At 46.3% G+C, this 24,976-nt stretch overlaps 1 long non-coding RNA gene across 1 annotated transcript in view; it reads left to right on the top strand.

Moving 5' to 3' along the window:
- The first annotated feature begins 2,587 nt into the window (after nucleotides 1-2,587).
- LOC138260817 (uncharacterized) overlaps nucleotides 2,588-24,976 on the top strand; it is a 99,351-nt gene continuing 76,962 nt past the window's right edge. The window contains exon 1 of the long non-coding RNA XR_011199010.1: nucleotides 2,588-2,663. This is a non-coding gene — a long non-coding RNA (uncharacterized lncRNA). The remainder of the gene's footprint in view (nucleotides 2,664-24,976) is intronic.

The raw sequence follows: 24,976 nt of genomic DNA, 5'->3' as shown, positions 1-24,976 counted from the left end.
GTGTGTGTTGCGTGTTGAATGTGTGTGTGCATGTATGGAGATGTGAGTGCGTATATGTTGTGTTATGTGACTGCGTGTCTGCGTGTATGTATGAAAGTCTGTGTGGATGTGTGTGGGAATGGATGTATGCATGCATGGATGCATGTGGAAATGGGTATGTGTATGCGTGTGTGTGTTAAGGGGGCGTGAATGTAGGGGGGTGGGGGGCTAACTGGAGGGGGAAGGGGGAAGACCCCTATCAGTGACAGGGAAGGAATTCCCTGTTACTGATAGTGCCTACCACCATGGTTTTCATGGCGTTGAGAAAGCCACGAAAACCATGGCGGTAGGCAGGGTCATAATCCCACAGGTGGAACAGTGACAGGCAAGGGGCTCGAGATGGATATCTCCAGCACAGCGGCTGTTACCGCCGTGGCAGTCGGAGTGTTAAAGTGGCTGTCTGTGTTGGCAGTTTCCGCCATAGTCGTAATTCCATTTATTTTTCTGCTGGCCTGTTGGCGATATTACCGCTGCTTTAACACCGACCGCCAGGGTTGTAATGAGGGCCTTAGTCACCAGGGATTGGTGTGTGTGTATGAGTGTGTTTTGTTTGGGAGGCAGCCCCTTGGGCAAGGGTTGCTCCCCATGGGGACACATTACTGTTGGCCATATGAGGGGAGATCGGCCTATGTTTGGAAGGCCCATCTGACCCCAAGGGGGGCAGAAAGCCCACCAGAGAACAGGAAAGATTTTTTTTTCAAAAAAAGAGGTGGGGGTATGGCCATACCCCCACCCCAAATAAATGAGGCCAAAGTTGTTCTGCCCACCGGTGTGTAGATGGTGTAATTACCCCCGATCCATTCCCCAGGGGGGAAGAAAGCCTACTGGATGCCATGGGATTAAAAATATATATATAGTGGGGTGATGGCTACCAACCAGTATGGGCATGGTTATGCCCCTACCCCAACTGAAGGGAGTAACAGTCTTTCAGCTCTTCCCCGCACACTAAAACATCTTACCCCATGGCAAGCAAGAGGACATTTGATTATTTTGGGTTTTGGTTTTACATTTGGGCCATGAGAGCTCGTCTAACTCTCAAAATCGGCCCACTTGGAATGGTGAGGGTTATACTTTTTGGACTTTGGGACGTTGCCATGTAGAAAAATCCACTTGACATAGACACATCTGAAAACTAAACAGGGTAGTGTGCTTCACATGCACCCTGCACCATTTTCTTACCCACAATGCCCTGCAAACCTCCAACTTTGCTGGAAATCACACATTTTTCCCACATTTTTGTGATGGAACCTTCCGGAATCTGCAGGAATCCACAAAATTCCTACCACCCAGCATTGTTGCATCTATACCGATAAAAATTCTGCCCCACTTGTCAGCCTAAAAGTGTCTTTTTTAAACTGCCCTTTTGGACCCGCTTTGGTCCCCCCTCAATTTCAACATGTTTTTGTCTCTCCCCTGTCACAGGCACCTGGCCCACCTACACATGTGAGGTATCATTTTTACCAGGAGACTGAGGAGAACGTTGGGCGGTAGGAAATTTATCCCGTTGCACTGATCCCACACAGTCATGTGTGGAAAAATATGATTTTTTAGCTGAATTTGAGGTTTGCTGAGGATTCTGGGTAAGAAAACACTGGGGGTTCCACGCAAGTCACACCTCCCTGGACTCCCTTGGATGTCTAGTTTTCAAAAATATTTGGGTTTGGTAGGTTTTCATATATGGCTGCTGAGACCAAGACCAAAAATGCATGTGCCCCCCGCAAAAACAGGTAGTTCTGTATTTGATTATTTTGATGTGTCCACATAGTGTTTTAGGGTATTTCCTTTAGCTGGCACTAGGCCTACCCACACAAGTGAGGTCCAATTTGTATTGGGAGACTTGTGGGAATGCTGAGTCGAAGGAAATGTGTGGCTCCTCTTAGATTCCAGAACTTTCTAGCACCGAAATGTGAGGAAAAGGTGATTTTTTTGGCCATATTTTGAGGTTTGCAAAGGATTCTGGGTAACAGAACCTGGTGAGAGCCCCACAAGTCACCCCACCTAGGACTCCCCAAGGTGTTTAGTTTTAAAAAATGTGCAGGTTTGGTAGGTTTCCTTAGGTGCCGGCTGAGCTAGAGGCCAAAATCCACAGCTAAGCACTTTGCAAAAAACAGCTCTGTTTTCTTTGGGAAAATGTGATGTGTCCACGTTGTGTTTTGGGGCATTTCCTGTCATGGGCACTTAGCCTACCCACACAAGTGAGGTATCATTTTTATCAGGAGACATGGGGGAACGCTGGGTGAAATTTGTGGCTCCTCTCAGATTCCAGAACTTTCTGTCACTGAAATATGAGGGAAAAGTGATTTTTGGGCTAGATTTTGAGGTTTGCAAAGGATTCTGGTTTCGCCTGGGTGTCTAGTTTTAAAAAATGCACAGGATTGGTAGGGTTCCTGTAGCGGTGGGCGTAGCGACAAGGACAGAAAATACAACTCAGGTTTAGGGTGTGTGGAAGATTCAAGTTTATTGGTAATATAGAGTTCTTTTCTTCTGTCAGCCCGTAAGTCTTTATCTCCCCGTGAATATAACTCTTTCTTTCTCTTCTTTCTTGCCAGGTTCTCTTTGGTCCAGCCGAAGGTCTCATGGCAGAGTGGTGTCGTCAGGGGCACCGGGAAAAGAAAGAAGGCAAGGTAAGTCTTTACTTCAGGTTTGTTTGGGGTCGTGTTAGTAAGTGGGAGACTCTTGAGGGGGTGCAGAAGTCAGGTGACAGGAAACCGAGTTTTAAGGGGGGATTTTGAAAATAACCAATTAATATAGTCTTCTATGTGGGCTAGACCTCTCAAGCAAACACTTAGATCTTGCAACGCCCATGTAGGGGGCTAAGTGTGGTGTTAGCAAGAGGGGGGGAAGACGTATGTCAAGGATTGGATTCACCCCTTTTCACCAGAACAGCCACCAACAAACAAAATAAAATATAGATATAATTGTCAGGTAATTCCCTTTAGTAACCTGTGTAGGGAACCACACTAGGTTCCCTCCTTTTCCTCGTCCTGTACTTTGTTTAACTCCCTCCTCCCTCTTTTCCCCTTCACCTCCCGCTCCCTCCTCCCTCCCCACCAGGGCTTTAATCCGACTCTGAAAGCAGGACCGTACCTGCTTGAGCCACGCCCCTTCAGGGACGTGGTGGAGTCCTCGCGTCTCTGGGCCTCCTTTCCCGACGTCAATGGTTCCTTTTTCCTTTAGGTCTTCTGGTCTTTGCTGATCCGGCTGTCGTCACATTTCTTCTGCGTTCCTCTCCTTTTCCTCCTCTCCGGGCCGTCGCAGAAGTCCGTCCTTTATTGCGTTGGGAATCTGGATATCCGGATTCCCAATGCATTCCTCTTCCGGGTCATCACCGGCGGTGCCCCCGGGGTATTCGGCTACTGGGGGCTGCCATTGATGGTAGACGGGTGTTCCAGCTCCCGGCTACATATCCCTCCCCTAGAGAGGGACTGTTGGAGTTCCGTGTTTATGGGGTAGCAGCACAGGTAATTCGCTGTGTATTGTTGAGCACCCGGGATGTGGTGTACTTGAAACGAAACGGGTTGCAGCTCCGTAAACCACCGCAGAATGCGTGAATTCGTGTTTTTGTTTTTAGAAAACCAGGTGAGGGGAGCATGGTCGGTATATAATAAAAAAAGGTGACCCATAAGGTAATATTGTAAATTTTCAATGGCCCATGTGATAGCCAGCCATTTCCTCTCAATTACCGAGTAGCGTTGTTCTCATGGCAAAAGTTTCCGTCTGATAAACACTATATGGTGGTTGTGGCCTGATTCATCTGTTTGGAAAAGTACGGTGCCTATCCCTACATCGGAGGCATCCGTCTGGAGATGGAAGGTTTTTGTAAAGTCTGGGCAACGTAAGACGGGTTCAATGGTGAGACTGTTCTTTAATGTATGAAAACTAGATAGTTGAGTTGGGGATAGACCTGGTATTTTAGCCGGTTGTCCTTTTCTTAACAGGTCGGTAAGGGGGCCATCAAAGTGGAATAGTTAGGTGTAAACCTTCTATAATACCCTACTAGATCAAGGAAAGATCGAAGTTCCCTCTTGATGGCTGGGACCGGTACTTGGAGTATGGCCTCTACTTTGCTCTTTTGTGGCCGGATTTGTCCTTTGCCAATAAAATAACCAAGGTACGTGTTATCATTGTAGGCCAGGTGACATTTGGCAGGGTTGGCCGTGAGGCCAGCCGAGTATAATAAATTGAATATTCGGTCTTGGTGGGTAAGATAGTCTTCCCAGGATTCGCTACTATATCGTCTAAATAAGCTCCGGCATATTCATAGTGAGGCCTTAAAAGTTGGTCCATCAATCTTTGTAAAGTAGCGGGACCACCATGTAACCCGAAGGAAAGCACGGTGAAATGGTATAGCCCTGAGGGTGTAGAAAAGGCTGTCTTTTCTCGATCTGCCGGGGCCAAGGGGATTTGCCAATAGCCCTTAGTCAGAGCTAGGGTTGATAGGTAGTGGGCTTTACCCAGTCTTTCCAATAACTCGTCAACCGGAGGGATGGGGTAGGTATCGAACTGAGATATTGGGTTTAGCCTCCTAAAATCAATACAGAAGCGAACCGAGCCAGCTGGCTTTGGGACTAGGACAGTTGGAGAACACCAGGGGCTGACGGATGGTTCAATAACTCCCAACTGTAGTACTGTAGCATCTTCTCTACTTCCTGCTCTACTAGGTGTTTCCGGGCTTCTGGGATCTGGTACGGGCAGAGGCATACGATCTGACCACCTGGGGTTCTAATATGGTGTCGTCTCAGTGAGGTCCTCCCGGGTTTGGAGGAAAAGAACCCTGCATGCTGTTGGAGAAGAGTGTTGAGTTGTGATTGTTGCTCGTTTTGCAGTGGGGGCTGACAAGGTCAGTTCAACTCCGAACTCGGAGCAGTGGGACACAGTTCTATTTCTAAAGTCTTATTAGGGGTTACCAGAAACCCCGTAGATATTGGAGTAAGGGAGGTATCTGGCTCTTCCCATTTCTTTAACAAGTTAATGTGGTAGATCTGTGTCTTCCTTGGTTCCTGGGATATCTCAACCAGGTAAGTGACAAAGGTTTTTGCCTTCACTATTTTATACGGGCCCAGCCATTCAGCTAGCAATGTATTGTCTGAGCCCGGGAACAAAAGAAGAACTTTATCATCTGGTTGTAGTTGTCTCAATTTAGTACCCTGATCATAGTACCGTTTTTGCTTTCCTTATGCCCTTTCCATATGTGAACGGACGTCTTCCCAGACCGTTTGTAACTGGGCTTTGAGTTGTTGGGTATATTCTAATATTGGCTTTTCGCCCCCCCCCCCTCTTCTTTCTCCCATAGTTCAGCAGCCATATAGAGAAGGGTCTGGGGTTGACGTCCAAAGACCAATTCAAAGGGACTATGCCCTGGGGACGCTTGGATGTGGGATCTTATAGCGCAGAGGACGAGGGGTAGTTTCTTATCCCAATCTCGTCTAGACTCTGAAATGGTTTTTCTCAATAGGGACTTCAGGGTACGGATGGTACACAGAGGTTTTTAGCTTTCTGACTGCCAGGATTTGGCAGATTTGTGCCATCAACTTGGACATAAATGGAGTGCCTTGGTCGGTCAGGATTTCATTTGGGAACCCCACTCTGAAGAAGAAACCAATCATAGCATGAGCCACATTCTTGGTTGTCATGCTGCAGAGTGGTATGGCTTCGGGATATCTTTTCGCATAATCTACCAGAACTAATATATAAGTATACCCTTTCATTGATGGAAGGAGGGGACCTACCAAATCCATTCCCACCCTTGAAAAGGGTACCTCAATATTAGGCAATGGCTGTAACGGTGCTTTCTTTTGGGGCCCTGGGTCTATCACCTGACATTTAGGGAATTGCATACAAAAACAGCATATTTGGGCATACACTCCCGGCCAGTAAAACCGGCGTAGTAAATATTCCTCAGTCTTGTCTCTACCATAATGCCCCCCTCCCGGTTGGCTGTGGGCGAGATGAAGTACTTAGACTCGATATGGCTCCGGTACGACCAGCTGTCATTTCTCGTGGTTGTTATGATTAGTGATTCTGTATAGGAGGCCTTTTTGTATGAAAAAAATAAGGACCCATCTCGCCACTGATCTCTGATTTTGCTGCTTTCCAAGCATTCTGGAGGGATGAGTCCTTTTACTGGCTACTACGGAATGGGGGTAGGGAGGGGATGGTTATATTCTGCACCTTTCTTGGTTCTTCCTGCTTTTCTCTCAAGAGTTACAGTGTTTTCTTCTCTATTTTCTCCCTCTTGCTAGGTTTATATCGTATGGTTCCTGTCTTTATCGGGGTCTCCGAAAAGGGGGCCTCCTCCCACCATGAATCCAGATGATTCTTTCTCTGTACGCTTTGTAGCAGGTCGGTGAAATGTACGTAATCTGTGCCCACAATACACTCCTCCACCAGGTGTTCAATAATACCCATCTTAAACGGATCCTGTTTCCCCTCCAACACGAGGATAACGGAAACCAAGGGATAGTCCTTCAGTTCTCCATGGATGCAGCAGATGGAAACTAGTTTCTCAGGTATTTGGACACTGGGAAAAACCAGGTTGGCCCTAACAACAGACTGGCTACACCCAGAGTCCACTAAGGCCATGATTATCTGGCCATTAACCGTTATCTCCCAAGTATACCTGGAGCTGTCTTTCCCTGTATATAGGACGCTTCCTCTGGTCATCCCAATCTCCATAGGTCCAACCCTTTCCTCTTTGTGGGGGCATAGCCGAGCGATGTGGCCCCACTCCCCACTATAGCATTGAGGTTGTTGCATGGAGTTGTTTTCTGTAGTCCAGAGACTGGAAGCTTGTTCGGTATTCTTTCGGGTAGCAGGTCGGTAGGGTACCCCTCGGGGTCAACTAGTGGAACTCGTTGACTTTGAAGGACCTGCTTTAAATTCGGTTTATCGATGATACGCACAAGCCAGGTCAATCGCCATGCTGGAGTCCACATTGGGATGTTGTTGGATCCAATTGCGGGTAACGACAGGAAGGGCCTCTAAATACTGTTCGAGGAGAAGGGTCTTTATGATGTCCTCCTGTTCAGTCCCAATTGGACCTAACCATTTGAGCCCTAGATCTTTCACTCTGTAATATAATGTTCTGGGATCTTCTGAAGGTGTCCACTTCGTCTTCCGGAATCGAAGCCTGTAGTGTTCTGAGTCATGTCCCACGCGATCCAGTATGCTCTTCTTTATTTCTTTATACAGAGTGGTCCCATCTGGGTTAGCAGCTTGATAGGCGGCCTGCAAATTACCTGTTAATAATGGAGCCACATATTGTCCCCATCGCTCCTCTGGCCAAGCGGCAGAGGAGGCCACTCGCTCAAGATCTTCTCCTTCCTGATAATTTTGGAGGACAGAACTTAGGACGTTGGGGTGAACTCTGCTGGCGGCTATAGTATCTGTCAGTTTTTGTAAGGCCGTCTCATGTACCAGCTGATTATTCGCGATAATAGTGGCTTGGCTCTTCAGGGCACTTTGAAGTGCTTCTCTATCTGCTTTAGCCTCTCGTTGGTGTGCCTCCCAAACTACTTGAAGGTGGTGGTGGCCTTCTGCCAGCTGTTGAATCATGACTTCGAAGGTTGACTTCACCTCCATAGTTCTCTAGCTTGGGTTATCTCCTCTTTTAGTCTGCCGCTACTTCTTATCCCACTTCTGACACCACTGTAGAGGTGGGCATAGAGACAAGGACAGAAAATACAACTATAATAATATAATTGTCAGGTAATTCCCTTTAGTAACCTGTGTAGGGAACCCCACTAGGTTCCCTCTTTTTCCTGTACTTTGTTTAATTCCCTTCCCTCCTCCCTCTTTTCCCCTTCACCTCCTGCTCCCTCCTACCTCCCCACCAGGGCTTTAATCCGACTCTGAAAGCAGGATTGTACCTGCTTGAGCCACGCCCCTCCAGGGACGTGGCGGAGTACTCGCATCTCTGGGCCTCCTTGCCCTCCGTCAGTGGTTCCTTTTTCCTTTAGGTCTTCTGGTCTCTGCTGATCCAGCTGTCGTCCCGTTTCTTCCGCATTCCTCTCCTTTTCCTCCTCTTCGGGCCACCGCGGAAGTCCGTCCTTTCTTGCGTTGGGAATCCGGATATCCGGATTCCCAAAGCATTCCTCTTCCGGTCGTCACCGGCGGTGCCCCCGGGGTATTCGGCTGCCTGTGGGCCGCCATTGATGGTAGCCGGGTGTTCCGGCGCCCGGCTGCAGTTCCATAGGTGCCGGCTGAGCTAGAGGCCAAAATCCACAGCTAAGCACTTTGCAAAAACCATGTCAGATTTCAATGTAAAAATGTCCTAACGCAGGCACTAGGCCTACCCACACAAGTGAGGTACCATTTTTATAAGGAGACTTGGGGAACACAGAATAGAAGAACAAGTGTTATTGCCCATTGTCTCTACATTTTTCCTTTCACAGTGTGTAAAAAAGACATTTATTTGAGAAATGCACTGCAATTCACATGCTAATATGGGGACCCTGGAATTCAGAGATGTGAAAATAACCACTACTTCTTAACACTTGGGCACCTTATCTTGTGCCCAGGTTGGAAATACAAAGGTTTCCTAGATACCTATTTTTCACTTTTTATATTTCAGCAGATGAATAGCTGTATACCCGGTATACAATGAAAACCCATTGCAAGGTGCAGCTCATTTATTGACTCTGGGAACCTCGGGTTCTTGATGGACCTACAAGCCCTATATATACCTGCAGCCAGAAGAGTCCAGCAGATGTAACAGTATATTGCTTTCAAAATTCTGACATCGCAGGAAAACATTATAGAGTAAAACGTGGAGAAAAATGGCTATTTTTTACCTCAATTTCATTTTTTTTTTATTGCATCTGTTATTTTCTGTAGGAAACCCTTGTAGGATCTACACAAATAACCCCTTGCTGAATTCAAAATTGTATCTAGTTTTCAGAAATGTTTAGCTTTCCAGGATACAGCATTGCTTTCACACCCATTTCTGTCACTAACTGGAAGGAGGCTATAAGCACAAATACAGTAAAATGGGGTATGTCCCAGTAAAATGCCAAAATTGTGTTGAAAAATGTGGTTTTCTGATTCAAGTCTGCCTGTTCCTGAAAGCTGGAAAGCTGGTGATTGTAGCACCACAAACCCTTTGTTGATGCCATTTTCAGGGGAAAAAACACAAGCCTTCTACTGCAGCCATTTGTTCCCATTATATTTTAAACAACATTTTTGCTATATTTTGGCTAATTTCTTGGTCTCCTCCAGGGGAACCCACAAACTGTGGGTACCTCTAGAATCCCTACGATGTGGAAAAAAAAGGATGCAAATTTTGCATGGGTAGCTTAAGTGGACAAAAAGTTATGAGGGCCTAAGTGTAAACTGCCCAAAATAGCCAAAAAAAGGCCTGGCACCTGAGGGGGAAAAGGCCTAGCAGGGAAGGGGTTAAGGAGGCATAATTTATTTTCTGAAATATTTGTGCATATTTGTTATTTAGCCCCACTGCTACGGTCAGTTCAAAATTATGCCTTTTCCACAGCTGCAGTGGGATGTACAACAGTTGGGCGAGGACATGGCCCAATATGCAGTAGACACTGGTAGTAGTGCAAATTTTGAGTTAGGACTAGACTTAGAGGAAGGGCTAGGGCTATGAGGTAGAGTGGCCATGTCAGCTCAAGTTCACTTTGAAAAAAATATGAATATTGCCTGTATACCTTAAATGTTAAAAACAGACATTTTTCTACTAATCAATGTGTTTACATCTAGCCACAATTCCCAACTATCTCACTTTCTTTCAAGGTTTAATGTTCAGGTAGTTATGGGCATAGATGCCCTGACCAGTCCTTGGCCAGTAGACCTCCTCTGTGCCTTCCCTCCAATACCATTGATTCCACTCTTGGCATGGTTACAAAGGGAACTAGCACAGATGACACTGTAGTGTCTTTCTGGATAAGGAGACCTTGGTTTCTGGTGATGCAACTCCTACAAATAGAAGAAGAGTGAATCCGTCCATCACCTTCCTCGCATCCACCATTTCCTCCTCTGTCAATAGAGAAGTTATACTATCTAAAACTCTTGTTTTTTTTAGGTTGAGGGGGGGCTTTCCTGTGTAAAGGCTTGTCGATCTCTAAATCTCTAGGGGCTTCTCAGAGAGACTTACAGATCCTACGCTTACCACTGAAAATCCTTAAACATTTGGTGCTCATGGAGATCTCTGAATCTGATTGCTACTGCTACATCCAGCATACTGTAGTTCCTGCAGGAAGGCTTTGATACAGGTCTGTTTGTATCCACCCGTAGACCACAATTGGTAGCAAACCATTTAGATCTTTCCGGAATGATCTTTCACCCATTGACACTTTAGTTTCTAAGGGCCAGATGTAGCAAGCGTTTTGCATGGCGCAAACTGCGAAAATTGCAATTTGCGCCATGCAAAACGCGCTTCTCGATGCACATTTCCATTTTGCGAGTCGGTACCAACTTGCAAAATGGGAATGCGACTCGCAAATAGGAAGGGGTGTCCCCCTTCCTATTTGTGAGTCGCACCGCGATGCAGAATTGCTTTGTGACCGCGAACGCGGTCGCAAAGCAATTTGCAGTTACCACCAATGTCACACTGGTGGTAACCCATTTGCAAAAGGGAAGGGGTCCCAATGGGACCATTCCCCTTTGTGAATGTTGCCATAAATGTTTTTTCAGAGCAGGCAGTGGTCCAATGGACCACTGCCTGCTCTGAAAAACCGAAACCAAATGGTTTTGTAATTTTTTTGTATTGCAACTCATTTTCCTTTAAGGAAAACGGACTGAAATCCCCCCCAAAAAAACTGCTTTATTTAAAAAGCAGTCACAGACATGGAGGTCTGCTCTCTCCAGCCGGCCACCATCCCTGTGAGTGCAGGGAATCGCAATAGGGTCGCAAAATGCGACCCACCTCATTAATATTAATGAGGTGGGTCTTTGCGACCCCATTGCGATTCGCAGACGGTGTCTGAGACACCGTTCTGCATCTGAATTTCCGAATCGCAAATTCGGAATTTGCTACATCTGGCCCTAAGCTCTTTAAGGATTTTGAGCTATTGCGAGGTCTGTATGTCAGCCTTTCCCTTCCTGGGCCCTATCCTTAGTTTGAGCTTCCTTGTAGAAGTCCCTTTGGAACCTTTTTGGAAACAGTAGCAGAAACGTTTCTCACTTATAAAACCCTTTTTCCTAGTAGCCAAAACAACAGCTAGGCATTTAGGAGAACATGGAGCCCTGGTTTGCACACACCTATAAAGGATCTTTGTGGACCGAATTAACGCTAAATTCCATAGAATTTTGAAGATTATTCTTTCTGTCTTGCGCCTAGAACCAAACAAGATGTGTCCTCTTTTTTGGATTGTAGATGTACTGAGAGCCAATAAAATCTACCTCAAGTGAACAGATGAGTAGATAAATTCTGCCTCAATGCTTATCTACTTTGGGCGAGTCAGGAGGGATGAAAAGCCCTCTTTCTTTCTTGCCTTGGTGGATAAAATTGGTAATTTTATTCACTTACCAGAAGACAGGAAGAGAGGTTCCTGGTTCAGTTACAGCTCACTGCAGCAGAGGCATGGCTGCTACTTGGGCTGAAAAGGCAGGTGTTTCAATTAAAGATATCTGTAAGGTTGCCACCTTGGCCTCATGCTGTACATTCATTACACACTATAGATTACAAGTAGCTCAGGGTTCTGAATTGTTATGTGGTTCTCAGACCCTCCTGGGTCCTATATTTCAGTAGAGAACTTCTACTTTTTCCTTTGCATTTTTTGGTGTAAATGTGCATTAAGAGGTTTGTAAGAATGGCTCTTTTATCAGAGTTTTTTTGCATCCTCATGGCTGTTTAAGATAAATTTTGCTTCAGTAATCCTCGATACGTAAGGAAATGGAATGCGGAGGTAATGGCTGGATGGCATGCTGGTAATATTCATTACTCCAATTCTTCCTTACTCTCCCCAATACGTACGACCCTTCCTCTATCCCTACTTCCTTCATCAGCTTCTGTAATGCTTTAGGTAAAACAGGGGTGCTGAGAAGGGGTAGGTGTCTTACAGGTAAATCCTATCTAGAATATAGAAAGAGAAAGCAGCTTTGGGAAAAGCGACATAAGGTGAATGGACAAATTCACTCAATTTGTAAGCATTAGTATGGGTACGGAAGACTCGGAGTAATGAAGATTACCAGTATGTAATCCAGCCCAATATGAATAGCTCTGTAGAAACAGACACATTAGTGCAGGTATGCCATAACGTTGCACGTTACCATGCATGCAAAAGCAATTTCATGCACAGTACACTAGTCGGAATACATTACCAATGTCCAACACTACGCAGATGTATCTTTTTTTTCAATAAATTTTACTTTTTATAGACCTCCTAACCGATCTTTTAGTATTTGGAGAAGCCTTGCAGCAATCAAAAATTAACTCAAAATTTGCCTAGTAGGTAAAATATAATCACAATTATTGGACCTGCAGGATGGAATGGTCAGCTAGCCACTTGCCAACTCTATGCCAGTAAGGGAGAAATAACCTTCAGCAAATTTCAGGTCTAAAAAAAATAAACCTTGGCACTTTAAACAGCCATTTACAGTAAGGGTTCTGGTAAATTATTATTAACTAGAAACAAAGTGCCTTGTCAAAAATGTCATTCACGAGTGACGTTGAAGAGTGCCAAAAATTACCAGAACTTTACTTATTATGATTCGCATGTTAATATCAGAAATCGTAGCACACACCTCACTTCAACAGGATAAAGAAGCAGTTAAAGAACATACTTAAATGATGATCTGCTGCGGTCCTACATTACGCACAGACAATCTTATCTTTGTTATGACTCTCCGACAGATTCTTTGGAATCCAGTAGAACCTACGGCTGGCAAAGAAATGATTCTTTCTCAGAGGGCAGGAGCAGACGGAGTAACTGTCTGTAAAAATTAAATAGATGCATGTAGGAATAGACAATGGCCCTCATTCTGACCTTGGCCGCCCGCCAAAGTCCCGCCGTCAAGTTACCGTTCCGCGGTCGAAAGACCGCGGCGGTAATTCTGACTTTCCCGCTGGGCTGGCTGGCGGTCGCCTTCAGACCGCCAGCCAGCCCAGCGGGAAAGAGGCTTCCACGATGAAGCCGGCTCGGAATCGAGCCGGCGGAGTGGAAGCTGTGCGACGGGTGCAGTTGCACCCGTCGCGTATTTCACTGTCTGCGCAGCAGACAGTGAAATACATGTAGGGGCCCTCTTACGGGGGCCCCTGCAATGCCCATGCCAGTGGCATGGGCACTGCAGGGGCCCCCAGGGGCCCCGCGACCCCCCCTACCGCCATCCGGATCTCGGCGGTCCGACCGCCGGGATCTGGATGGCGGTAGGGGGGGTCGGAAGGAGGATTCAATGGGGCCGCGGTACACTGGCGGGACCCCGCCAGTGGTGCCGGTCCGACCGCGGCTTTACCGCCGCGGTCGGAAATCCCCATTGGAGCACCGCCGGCCTGTCGGCGGTGCTCCCGCGGTCCTCCGCCCTGGCGGTCAAAGACCGCCAGGGTCAGAATGACCACCAATGTGTCTTGGCATGTCAGCACTAAGGAACGGGGACAAAATGATTGTAAGGAAGGAACTATAAAGCAAAGACAAGGTACATTTTCATGAGTTTTTGGATGGAGTAATTATTTTTCAGACCTCGCATTTGTAGAGGAAACATAGTTCATGCTTTGGCTGTAACCCAGTGCTTAATTTGTGTTATTGTTTCCGGTGCTGAGCGCCAGCACTTATTCTTCTGCCTCAAGCATTTGCTGCGAGCAAAAGTCACAAATATGGTAAAGACGGAAGAAGCGTCACAAAGGGGGAAAGTTGCAAGCTGCAAGAGAGAGCTGAAGGGGCAGGGAGTGGCTGTAAATGGATTGAAGAAGCCCGAGAAGGCTTTAGGATTACGGTGCCTCAGTATTCCCTGCTCGCACATTTAAATGCAGCAGCCACATGTTTAAGAGGAGGGCTTTGTGCACCAGCATGTTTTCATTTACAAATTAAGCATTGGTGTAACCACAGCAAAAGTAGAGCTTTTGTGCTTACTCGTTTAGTTTTGGGAACGACCAGTGAATAAGAAAGATGAACATTCTTTGCAGGTAGTTCAGAGTGTAGACATAAAGTGATTTGTGCTAAAGACAAAGGCCCTCATTATTACATTGGCAGTCTTTCCTGAAGACTGCCATGCTGGCAGCCGCGAAAAGACCACAGTGGCGGTGGTAATCCGCCTGTCCAATTACAACACACAAAAACAAAATCACCAGAATACAGCCACAAATCTGACACCCCCAGGCTGAACGACAGAGAGGCGGTCCCACCACGCACACTGCCACGCCAGAAAAAGACCGCGCTCCCCAATGAGACCCACAAATCAGCCCAGCGGTCTTATCGCAACGGTAATCTATTGGCGGTCCGGACCATGGCAGCTGAAATATAACCTCCACTACAACACAACACCACATTGGCCAATTCGATTTCCCCCACACCTGAAACACATACACACACCACATCCCACCCCCACCACTATAAAACAGACACAACCCACAATCCTTTGCTATGACAAACAACTACCATACATGCACGACTACTCTGAAGATTGCACTGCACACAGACATTACAGACACCTGCACACCTCTCATGCATCACGCTTCACTTAAAATAATTTTCACTCACACACACATTACACTCTCCATGCCCCGACAAAAGTACCCCCGTTTCACCGATGATGAATTAAGGAGCCACACCTGTTCAGGGCACAAGTCCAGCAAATGTCGATGGCAGAGAAGATGGAGTTATGGCAGAGGATCATCGACAAGGTGAACGCAGTGGGAAGCCACCCACACACAAAGAAGAACATACAGAAGAGGTGGAACGACCTGAGGGGGAAGCTCCGGTCAATGGCGTCCGGACACCAAATTGCCCTCATGAAGACTGGCAGTGGGCCCCACCTCCTCCCCTGGAGATCACACCATGGGAGGAGAAGGTCTTGGCGATCCTGCTCCCTGAGGGTCTCACTGGAATCCCCAGAGGACTGCAAACTGGTAAGTCACCTATAATCCCCTTTTATTAAGTATACCTGTAATTCATGCATCCCCATCCCCTGCATGCCCAGCCTACCCCACTAACACCAATCCCTAAGTCTACACACCCAAATGCACCCAATGCATGTACAGCATGAAGCACTACAACTCCCACAATGCATCACCCTTTAGCCATCTCACTATGTACATTCCCCCGTATAACTACACCTGAGTACTGAGGCATGGCATATTGACACATAGCACTCACCTCACAGCCCCTGTAAAGTACATCAGGTAGATGTGAATAACAATCCCTGTTATCCACAGGTGCCACTGAAAATGTTGTCAGCTAACCAGTGCCACGAAGAGCCAGTCCTCCACCAGATGAAGACCCCAGTGATGACAACAACACAGGATGTCTGTAACTGGAAGACCTACCTGGCCCATCCAGGCTCTCTGGGCAGTCCACCTCCACCAGCCTCACCCAGGACACCATAGAGCTCCCCACAACCTCAGCCACCATAACAATTGCCGCCCAACGCCCCCAAACCAGTGTCACCAGGCTACGCCAATCCAAAGTGTGCCCACCTGTACAGGGACCTGAGTCAGCACCCACCACACAAGAGAATGATGGTCCTGGTGTAAGTGGGAGTGGTCACACTGTGCCGGAGACACAGGCATAGGGGGCTAGGGCAAGTGGGAAGGCACCTCGGGCAACCCAAATAGCCAGCTGCCCATTAGGCAATAGCACAGGTCCTGGGAGCATACAACCTATCCCAGGACAAGATGGCCAGGTCTTGGACATGTTGGGGGAAAACCTGAGGCTGCAGAGGGAGTACCACCAGGAGGCCATGCAGGAGTGGCATGCCCTCAGTGCTACCATTGCCTCCATGAAAGGCTTGATTCAGGAGCTCATCACAGTCCTGCGTGAGTCCTCCATCCACCAAAGGCCCCTTCCACTAGCCAACCTACTGACTAGCCCTCTACAGCTAGTTGCAGCCATGCCTGAGGACTCACAAGCCACTACTGAGCCACCCCCTATAGCTGAGGAACCCCCCGGCAAACATGGTCGCAGAGCCAGACATCCTGCAGTGACTGAGGTGAAGACCAACCCCACTGCCAGAAAATGATCCTCTCCAGAACTGTCTCCCTTGTGTGCCACTGAGACACCTTGTTGACTCTCTACTGCCATAGCCCCATTTGGCAGTGCCACATGGATACTGGACCTGTGCTACCAACTGCTTGGACTAACAGACTGATGTTTTGAACACTATGGTCCCACCTCTTTGCGCCCTATCCACCCTTTGGTATTTACAATTAATACACACATATTATGGTGTTTTGTGTTTACTCATTGTAATAGTCCAACAAAAGTGTGACAAGTTACAGAAAGTGAGTATTAATACACAGTGAAGATGTGAATGTATCATCCTGACACCCTTTCCCCTTCTGCAAAGTCAGTGTCCACACATCCCTGGGTCCCCAGGAAGCAGAGAGGGAAGAGTATTCAATCATCATCCACAGCACTTCTGCAACTGAGAGCACAGAAGGTACTTCACATATAAATTGCACAATTGACAACAGTATTTACCTGCACATCATGATTATTAAATGAAATACAATGTAGCTTCACACATTGATAGACAATCCAATGCTATTGCACACATGACCACAACCCTGTTCAGGTACAATGAGACAAGATAATTGTTGCATCTAACAGTATTGAACTGAGTAATACACACTCATTATAGTTGCACTACACAGCTCACACCCTTGGATGCCAAGTATTTACATCAATTGAAGTCACAATTAGCAGCAACCTATGCATATGAACATATGATATCAGAATGTACTAGTCACAAATGTGTTAAGAAGTAGATAGGATGTCTGAAGTATATGCAACACAGACAGGTGAACAAGATCACTTCACAGTGGGACTGTCAACCTACTTTTCAGACCTCTCATGTACACACTCATCTGATACCCAAATGAGATCAATACCTACTCATCTCAGAAATAGATAACAAAGTACACCCATCCTTTACTCCAATATGGGACATGGTAAATGTAGAGATGTACCTACCATAATCTTAGCTGAAGTACTACTGGATGAGCTGTGTCCTTGTGCCTACATCTTCCTCACCCCGTCTTTGTCATTCATATTTCCTACCTCCTCTGCCACCGGATTGTCCATAACTCCTTCCTCCTCCAGTAATAGGATATTCCTCCTTAGTGCCAGATTCTGGAGCATTCAGCAGGCCAACACAATCTGGTACACCTTCTGTTGTGAGTACTGCAGGTAACCCCCAGAGATGTACAGACATTTGAACCTTGCCTTCAACAGACCAAATGTCCTTTCTATCAACCTTCTTGTCCTCCCATGAGCCTTAATCTACTGTTCTTCAGCCCTGGTCCTTGGATTCCTCACCGGTGTCAGTAGCCAAGAGAGACTGGGATAACCTGAATCACCTGTGGATAGGGTAAACTAATATTTACAATCCACTATGTCACATACAGACTGATTAGGAAGGCTGGGGTAACAGTACTTTAATATACACTCATCATACTCACGATGAGGTAGGCCGTCACTCTTTGTAGAAGTGCTATCACCCGTGGAACACTGCTATTCCTGAGGATGTATGAATCATGTACAGACCCCTTTACAGTGACCTGGGAAATGTACTGGTCTGCTAAGCAGACCATCTGCACATTTATAGAGAGAAAGCTCTTACGGTTTCTGTACACTTGCCCATCAGCCCTGGGTGGTATTAATGCAATGCGGGTGCCATCTATGGCCCAAATCACATGAGGGATATGTCCCATTGCATAGAATCCAGCCTTCACACTGGCTAAGTCTACAGTATGAGGAAATTTAATGTACCTTTCCATATGTTTTACTAAGGCAGACAAGACATTCCTCAACACATTGCTGAACATTGGTTGAGACATGCCTGTTGCCATTCCCAGAATCCCCTGGAATAAGCCAGTGGCCAAGAAGTGGAGGATGGATAGCACCTGCACAGTTGGAGAAATGGCTGTAGGTTGTCGAATCGCTGGCAGCAGATCACACCCCAACTGGATACACAGCTCCCTGATTGTAGCACGGTTCAGTCGATAGTTGGAGATGATGTGGCATTCTTCCACGGTTGCTAAGTCAACCAGGGGCCGGTACACAGGTGCATGCCTCACCCTCCACAGTGGTCGGTATCTACACATGGCATACAAGAAAAGAGTGTCAACAATTACACTTCATGCATCCACCTACACGGTCACAAAAGGAGAATCAACATCACATCTGCTACCACTTTTTGCATGCAAAGCAGACTTCAAATGCCGAGCTGATGTAATACTTGTGTTATTTGCACATACATCTGGGTTTTGCAAAGGATTACATCAGAAATATGGTTGTCTGTCACTGCTAGTGTACAGTCACCATCAATATGTTAGTTTTTTTCCAATCTGTCATAATTTCATTTTCAGTATCAGTGCACACTCAAAGTTTATACTGCCCGATTGTATTGTACACAGTCCTAGACTTATCACATGTCCATGAAGGAAATGTTTAGTGATGCTTTAAAATTATGTTTTCGTAACAGTGACCGTGCAAAATGGCTGCTGCCTGTCCTGCATGCAGGGGACAGATGTCAGTGAGCTCATTCCGCTGGCATATGCCGTCATAGCGGTAGGTGGTCGGAACCGCAGTGCAACTCCTCATTGGTTAACATTGATGTCTATGGCATACAGGGACCAATGATGACCACTGCCGGTGGTGACGGTGCAGACCGCTGCGGCCGTGACCGGTACTCCCTACAGTGTATCTCACTTGACTCTGACTTTCCAGCCATCAAGACCTCCACTGAGTGTGCTGCTGTGTCACGTCCCTGGGAGCCACAATGGCATGTGTTTACAGGAGATAGGGCCCACGCCTTCACAACGGAAAAACTAAAAAAACATGTAGATGGGGTCCTACCCCTGTACACTAAGCTGTATGGGCTCCAGAACAGCAGGTAGATTGCATTATAGTATTTTTGTTGCTACATGGGTATGTAAGTGTGTTAGTATGTGTATGCAGGATATTCTAGTGGTGGGTGTAGCTTTGGATGTGACTGCTAGGAATGTTGTAGAAGTGTGAAGTTGTGTACAATGCTGATTTCTGTACTGTTAGTAGGCCTATTAATATCATAGGTTGTTGGATCTACATTAATGTGCTTTTCCTTCTGTGTCTCCCATGCAGGTCAGCACCCTTCAAAGGAAAGGATTTTGGAAAGCTATTGCCAAGGAAGTGCGGACCCTGGGGGTCCATATCGGGCAGTGGAGGGCCTGAAATGCTGGGCCCGAAAACCCACAGAGGCCCAGTTGGGGATGGCCTCCCAATGAGGAAGGGGTGTCTGTTGGACCCTGAACCCCCTAATGGCCCACGTACTGGCGTCGCCTACCCGGAGTTGGATGGGTTATTGAGGGAAACACATCAGCCATGAGGGGTTGAGTTACAGAGTACATTTCCTGTACTGTTTGCTTTAGAATGGAAAGGGTGTGTTAGCCATAGGATAAAGGATGTCTAGTGTAGCTATGACAGTCAATGTAGGTAGGATACAGTTGTACTGTGAATATTAGTTGCTATGATAGGTGAGTATCTGTGCAACAGGTTGCAATGGCATTTGTACTGTGCCAAATTGTAAGATATGACATGGACATACAGGATCTTAATTTGGTTCCAAAACCTATCTATTCATGTCCATCATGGGTGAGAGAGGTAGATATGGCAATGTACAAAGGTCACTCATTGACTGACTTCTCACAGTAATGATTCTGTATACAAGAGCCATGACAGTGTAGAGTAGTACCTGAGTGTTATTGTAGAGGTTTCATGATAGAGTATGCTCATCAGAGTGTATGCACAGTAGGTGTGGAGACAAGTCTATTGACGTTGTAGAGAGTGCGTTCAGGAATTTCAAAAGAATCAAGTTGTTGAATTGTACAAGGGTATTTGTATTGACCCTATGGTCCCATCTTTTTCACCCACTCCCCTCCTTTTTGTACTATCCTATCCTTGTGTGTATTAGCGTCAGCAGGTGAAGGCGTATGGGCACCGGCGAGTGGGGAGGCTGCAGCCCACGGGACCCAGGAGGCAGAGACCACTGAAGCCGAGGGGACCAGTGGGTTGGAGGATGAGGGGAGACCCACTGGAAAGACTGGAGCAGAAACCACTGATACTGATTCCTCTTCCAATGGAAGCTCCCTGGCGGTGGCAGAACCTTCTGGGACCATCCCAGCACCATCCTTGTCTGCCACTCCCCTTACCAGCACCGCCCTCCCAGTAGCTCCCCACCCAGTTGCCTGTGCCCACTCACCCAGGAAGGGTGGGCAGTTCCTTCGCCGCAGGCACCTCAGCCCCTGCCCCAGTCAGCCCTTCTGCCCTCAATGCTGAGGCTATTGACTTCCTGAGGTTTATCTCTGTAGGTAAGTCAACCATTGAGAATGCCATACAGGGCCTGCATCCTAGATGCAGCAGAGTAATGCCTACCTGGAAGGCATTCACTCTGCCTTGACTGGCCTACACAGATCATTTCAGGCTCTGGCCTCTTCATTGACGGCAGCCAGTGTCCCTGGTACCTCCGTCCTCCCTCCTGCTTCCTGTGCCCCATCCCAGAGCTCCCTTCCAGCCAAGCTACATATTCAGATAATCGCTCACCCAAATCAACAGACAAGGTATGCAAAGACAAACATAAGCACCACAAATCACATCACAAGCATGCACACACTCAACACCCAAAAGCAGACACAACATCAGCCACTACCCCTCCTGCCTCCCTTAGCACCTCCTTCCTTACAGTCACATCACCACTCACACCTGCCAGCACTGTATCCTCACTCCCAGTTCCTGTCACCACTTCTGTGTTGCCCCCAGTCACCACAACTGCATACACTCATACTTGCACCCAATGCACCACATCCGCACTCACTGCATCCACAATCACTGACACATGCAGCATACCCACCTTACGTGCAGATACCACCCCAACATACTTCCACACTACCTGTCCTCTCCCAGTCTTTCTTTCCCCTATTCCCAGAACACATAAACGCCCGCACTCAGACACTCAACATTCCTCCACCTCACACAAGCATACTCTGCATACATTGGCACCCATATCCAGCACACCTACACGTCCTACAATCACTCCTTCTACCTCCACTCCCACACCTGTTTCCAATTCCATCCCCAGTTTTCCTAAGAAGCTTTTCCTTGCCCACCTTGACCTGTTCTCTGCACCTGTCCCACCCTGTGTTGTCCCTCGCCATCATGGTTTCCTCCCCAGGCCAAGTCCCTCCACTTCCATGTCCTCCCATGACCCCCCCTTCTACATCTGCCACCCCTCCACCGGCCAAAAAGCCTCCCCCTGTGCCCAAAAAAACACCTGCACCAAAACATTGGTTGAAAGCCCCTGCCCCTCTGCTCTGTCCAAAGCAAAGGCGAAACCCCCACCCCCTCCCAGACCAAAACCAAAGGACTCCCTCCCAAGCAAAGGCCCAAGGTCCCCCCTCCCACACCCAAACCCCTACCACCATCCCCACTTCCACCCACAGACCCTTGAAGTGCCTGCCTGCCCCATTTATGCCCCTACCTTGTGGAGGCCATTATGCTGTCAGGAGTCAGGTTGGGGCCTTTACCTGGACATTAAAGTCTTTTGGACATTGGACTGGCCTAAGGGCCTTGGTTTTTTTGTTGCACATTTGCATTCGATTTGAATTTATATAAAGTTTAACAACAGGATTACTGTTGGCTTACTTACCATAAATTTGTCATGTCTTTTTGTTTACAGGTAAGTTTCCATACATCTATGATGTGCTGTACAATGTGCATTTCTAGGCATTTTTTTCTTCGATTTCACTCTTCTTTCTTGTATGTGGCCATTGTTTGTATTGTTGTGTATTTGTATTGATTTGTGTGTCTTTGCTTGTTAGTGATATTGGTGTGGTTGTGTAGTTCTGATCCAGGATGTGTGTATGTGAGGTGTGTGCTTGGCCTGGCTGTCTTTTGTGTGTTTCAGTATGGGTGTTGTGTAGCATGCATGGGCATGTGTGAGTGTGTGTGCGCGTTGGAGTCCATGCATGGTGTCTATGTTGTGTGTGGGTATGTAACTCTCCCCTTCCCCCTTGTGTGCTTTGCCGGTGTACTCACCAATGGTGTTGTCATTGGCGTTGGTGGTCATAGAGAAGGAAGGCGAGGAAGAACACTGAAAGACTTCAAGGTGGCATTCCACGGCTTCCGTGGAGTTGTCTGTGTCCCTGGGGTGAGTGGGTCCTTTTATACTTGCTGTTTCCACCAGGCTTTGGGTGCCGGTCATACTGGCCCGGAAATCGTGGCGGTCTGCAGTGCCATAATAGAGTAGACTGTGCAGTGGCTACCGCCTGCCTGGGGATGGCAACCGATGTTGTCGGTGGTCAGACCGCACTGACGATACTGTTGGCAAACTGGCTATATTTCAGTGGGTTGTCCGCTGTGGTGGTAATATGGCGGCTGTCATTGCTGGTGTGGCAGAACCGTCACCGCCTATGTCATAATGAGTGCCAAAGTTCTTTGAAGTTGTCGCATTTTTGCACTGGTAAGTAGTGTAAGGATTTAAGATGGCTACAGATTTGAGATCGCCGAGCACAGGTCTAGCATTTTGATGCACTGACGTTTAGAGGATAAGTAGCCAGGAAGTTCTAAGTACTAATAGTTAACAGTAGTCCAGGTGAGAGCTAAAGAATGCCTGGGCAACTGACCTGCGGCACTTGGGAGGAAGAAGCAGTAAACCATTATGGAGGGTCAGTAGCAGGAGGAAACACTTCTGCTAGCTTGTTGATTTTCAGGGCAAACACCAGCTGATTGTCGAACAGGATGCCAAAATTTTGCGCAGATGCAGCAGAGTTTACTGGAGGACCACGTACAGAGGTCTACCAAGCAGAATACCAAGGTGGAGGTTTACCAACAAGAAGAATTTCTGTTTCACATGAATTAGGGCATTGTGACCTGGTGTTCATTCAATATAAAATAGCAAACATGCACTCTTTAAACCAAGACTGCATAGATTCAGGATTGATATCAAGTCTCAGAATCTGGTATCTATTGTATGTGTATGAGTAAAGAGTGAAGCGAAAAGGCTAGATCAAAGCAGCATGAAGGGTAACAGACGTTTAAGAGGTTGGGGCTGAGGACAGACAAGACACATGGAAACACCTCCGGTAAAAACTTTAGAAGTAAATTTAGAAGGAGCTATGGAAACTAACTGAGATCTGCCAATTAGAAAGTAATTTAAGTACATTGTCTAAAATACCAGCCATCTGAGAAGAATTGAATAGCGACCCTGGACATAGGTGTTGTAGGCTTGTCTTCATTTTGAGTCCTTTCCAGGTTTTAGAATATTGGAAGAAGCTGGGTAAGTAATGAAAGAGCTTTTGTGATATTCCTCAGAATCGCTCTTGTTTTTATTCAATGATGAAACATTTGTTATTTGCAATTAATTTTCTCTCTAATAAAAGTTAAAGCATTTTCCAATGCATTTGCCTATCGTTGGCTGTAATGGAAGGATTGGCAATGTTTTTTTTTTAACACATGGGGTAATACAGTGGCAGATTTCCAAATATGCTGGGCTTGGTCTGAAGTGAGAAAGAAGTTGTAGACATTTACCAGGGGTTGATAGTAGTAAACTGAGTTCTTTCACTATCTTTTTTTAGCAGCGGTCCAGTAAGATTATCTCAATCTCTTCCATGAAGGTGTTAAAGTTACAAAGGGCTTTGGGTATATAAGTATTCGTCGAGATGGAAAATACAATCACCATATTGCTATTAAAGGTTAAAAACCAACATTTTTTCAGTCTTAGACTGAATTAAGTCTAAGAAAATGAGTGCCAGATGAGTTAACTGCACTAGGAGTGGCAAGTTCTCTAAAGATTGAGAAGGATCTCGTCATTTTTTTTTGCCATCTCTGCACCCGACAGGAAGTTTATTGCCTGGAATCGATGTAAAAGGGTCTTGTATCTTTTGAGCTCGGCAATGAAGGCTTACTTGGATGGAATGGAATAGTTATTATTTCACCATTTCTGCCCAACCTGCTTGCAGCATTTTCGGCCTCTATGAGGCAGTCTGAAAATCAAGATGCATAACGTGTAGCTCACATAGTTTACCATTTCTGCCCAACCTGCTTGCAGCATTTTCGGCCTCTATGAGGCAGTCTGAAAATCAAGATGCATAACGTGTAGCTCACATAGTCAGAGGTTTAATAAGATCAGTGAACTCCCAGGATGAGTTTATTTGTATATACTAATAAATACCCAAAATAAATTTAGGCTCTCAAATAAAACAAATTAAACATTTTAATTACAGAGTTGGAACTTAGGGCTAGAAAAATGATGACCTTTAAAACCTAAAATTATCCATATAAAGCACAATGCATGGCTACAATGACAGGATTCTCAAACTTATTAATATCAGTATTAAAGTTGTTCTCTAAACTATCACCCAGAGATATTGTACTTCTGTACAGGAATGTGCTTCCCTTTCCTTCCACAGGCTTACTAGCCATCATTTTAGAGTTATTTAGAGAATAGACAAAGGCATATAATACGTATCAATTACTCTTACTTACATCCACAGACGTGACAGGATTCGTCCAAATTTGGGATCCTAATTATGCTTCTGAATTCCTTGAGTGGAAAAACCAGAAAGCATGGACGTGCAAACTTAAGCCTAAGTATCATTGAAAGTGCTTCCTCTCATGTTTTTTTTTGTTTTGTACCCATTGTACATAAAACCTAGATATTTGTTTTTCTTTAATTTAGCATAATCTTATAAATCCGTGGTTTTACTAAGGTCTTGACATCGGGTTTTAATTAGAGTTTAACACATAGGGTAAGTAAGATCTTTATCCAAAAGATGTATCACCCCTAGTTCTAGCAG

Source organism: Pleurodeles waltl, chromosome 10 (assembly GCF_031143425.1).
Source record: "Pleurodeles waltl isolate 20211129_DDA chromosome 10, aPleWal1.hap1.20221129, whole genome shotgun sequence".
Lineage (NCBI taxonomy): Eukaryota > Metazoa > Chordata > Amphibia > Caudata > Salamandridae > Pleurodeles > Pleurodeles waltl.
The sequence above is the reverse complement of the archived record's forward strand: the minus strand, read 5'-3'. Positions and strand labels throughout refer to the sequence as shown.